Raw genomic sequence first — 3030 nt, forward strand, 5'->3', positions numbered from 1 at the left:
TTAAGGGGGTGTTTAGATTTTCAAAATCGGGTGGAAAATAACGAGGATACAATCAAAAGTGGCCCGTTTTGGAAACGGGTTTCTGCCCCCTTAAAACGCGGTTTAAGGGAATAGGGTTTTTTTTTCGAGCAAAATATGTTGCAATTGGACTATTTCTCTCGATTTTCAGAGACATTTTTGCCAAAAATCCACTTTTCCCTCAAGGAAATTTTCAAAATTCAAACGCCAAACTAAAAAATTTGAATTTTCGCAGATTTTAACGCCTGAAGCATGAAAATCGGTTGGAAAAGCTTGAAGATACAAATTTTTTGGACGTTCTTTAAAGTGAAATACGGGAAAATAAGCTAATGCCAGTGGCATGGTAGCAATTTTACCCATAACTTGGCTAATAGAAATCCGATTTTGAAAATTTCAAAAGCGCTAGAAAGGTGGTTGATTAGGGAAGATTTCGGTTTAGGAAACGTTAAAATCGGTTGAAAACTCGAGAAGTTATGGAGTTAAAGGCTCCAAAAAAGCTGTTTTCTGGCGCAATTTCGAAAATTCGATAACAGTTTTCAAGGAAATCGATTCATGCTATTTCAAAGAAATGCGGAAAATGGCATGGACTTTCAAAACTTTCAACTTTCGGCCATAACTTGCGACTGCGTAGTGCGATTTTCAAAATCCAAAAAGCGTTGAAAAGCCGATTAATTTTCCAACTTTAGGGATTTTCGACCGTAGCAATAGCTGTCAAAACGCGGAAGTTATGAGGCTTTCAAAATTGGAAAAGCCGGGTTAGAAACTGCGTTTTTTCCCAAAAATTCGTGCGTAAACCACTGGAAGCAACTTCAGAGACTCAATTCCATTGAAACGAACCGGTTTTGGGCATTTTTTGGCAAAACCAAAATGCGCCATTTTGCCCATAACCTCGTTGACAATGGCCGGATTCAAAAAATTCAAAAAGCCCCCAAAAGCCGGCAAAATTGCCAACATTCCCGTGTTCGAACCGAGGAAATCTGCGCAAAACTCCCGGAGTTTTGCGCATTTGAGGCGTGAAACAGCGATGTTTGGTTGTGTCGTGGGTTTTTCCGCGATAACTCCCTTATTAGTGGGGCGAATTCAAAAATTCCAACTGCCCCGTAAAGCCCAATAAATTCTCTACAACTGGGCGGGCGCAAACCAAAACTCCTGCGAAAACCCAAGGAGAAAACGTGGAAAAACCCGTCACCCCACCACCCACTTTGTCAATGTTGCGTTTGTGCGGCGCCCCCTTGGCAGGCAGTTAAAAAGTGGGTTTTCGCAGCAGGAAACTTTCGATCAGGGAGTTTTGATGGGCTGGCGGAGTTTTTAAGTGCATCCCGTGTCGACTCGATGTCGGACTTTTAATGAGTGGAAAAGTGAAAAGTCGGGCAAAGTTGATGCAAAAATCGCGCGCGCTTCAAAGCAGTCGGCGAATCGCCGTTTCTCCATAAAAACTTCATAAAAACTCCTGCCGATTAAACCCAGTGGCGCGGCTGCCACCCGGGCCACTTTCATCGAGAGTTTTTTGCCCAAATCTCCATCAGTTTTCGCCCGATTTTTTTCGGCTTTACTGGGTTTTTTAGTGTTTTTCCTGCTCTATCCAGGGGTTTTCACCCAGTGAAAATCGGCGCAGGAATAAGGAAGTTATGGGCATTTTTCCGTTGGCAGTGGGGGCTTGCCGTCCTCAGACCAGGCGTTGCCAACTTGCCCGGAAAATGCCCGACACCCTGCCAAAAACCGCCGGAAATTCGGACGCGTTGCGAAAACTCCCCGATGCATCTAACATCGACAGCGTTGCCATTTAGTGGAGGCGTCAAGGGCCGGGAAAGATTAGGAGTGAATGGCATTTTTTGCATTTGATGGGTTTCAAACGAGGTGATTTCTCGCGTCGATTTTTCCCCATTTCTGCGATATTAAAGCGCCAAAATCAGCAGGCGACAATGCGAATGTCGGCTGGTGTCAATCGAAAAGCGATTTTGCCGCTCCTGCAGGTGTAAACTTTGCATCGATGAACGCAACGAAATAGTGCAGGAAAATTGCAGGTTTTGCGCGTTTTTCCTAAAAGTGGGGAAAAACCGACGGCAACATGGCTGGGGATCGGGGCTGGCCCTTTTTGCCTCAGGGCTTCGCCCTTTGATGTCATTTGCAGGGTTTTTTTCGGGCCCTGTTTGGGGCCTTTGAAGCTGCCAGCTGGGGCTGATTGGATCCAGGTTTCTGAATTATTTCCCGAAAAAGCGCACTGGGTGGGGATTTGACTGGCACGCCACTGGATAGCCCAGGTTGTTGGCTATAACTGAGAATTTTGTCATTTTTTTCCCAACTTCTGGGGATTTTTTACACGAATTTGAAGTGGAGCTGGCAACGCAAAGGGTCCATTTGAGTTCAGCAAAGTTTGACAATTTATGACTCAGTCACTGAGCTAACTGGAAATTTGGCAATACCGCCACTGGATCAAGGAGGCTTTTGTACATAACTGGGAATTTTTTCAAAATTTTTCCAAGTTTTGGGGATTTTTCACACGAATTTGAAGTTGGGCTGGCAACGCAAAGGGTCCATTTGAGTTCAGCAAAGTTTGACAATTTATGACTCAGACACTGAGCCAACTGGAAGTTTGGCAAAAACGCCACTGAATCAAGCAGGCTTTGGCACATAACTGGGAATTTTTTCAAAATTTTTCCAAGCTGTGGGGATTTTTAACACGAATTTGTAGTTGAGCTGGCAACGCAAAGGGTTCATTTGAGTTCAGCGAAGTTTGACAATTTATGACTCAGACACTAAGCCAACTGGAAATTTGGCAATACCGCCACTGGATCAAGGAGGCTTTTGTACATAACTGGGAATTTTAAAAAAAATTTTCCAAGTTTTGGGGATTTTTCACACGAATTTGAAGTTGAGCTGGCAACGCAAAGGGTCCATTTGATTTTAGCAAAGTTTGACAATTTATGACTCAGAGACGGAGCCAAATGGAAATTTGGCAATAACGCCACTGGATCAGGGAGGCTTTTGTACATAACTGGGAATTTTTTCAAA

The sequence above is a fragment of the Dendroctonus ponderosae genome, unplaced genomic scaffold (assembly GCF_020466585.1).
Source record: "Dendroctonus ponderosae isolate FM_Combo_2020 unplaced genomic scaffold, Dpon_F_20191213v2 Dpon_F_20191213_12, whole genome shotgun sequence".
Lineage (NCBI taxonomy): Eukaryota > Metazoa > Arthropoda > Insecta > Coleoptera > Curculionidae > Dendroctonus > Dendroctonus ponderosae.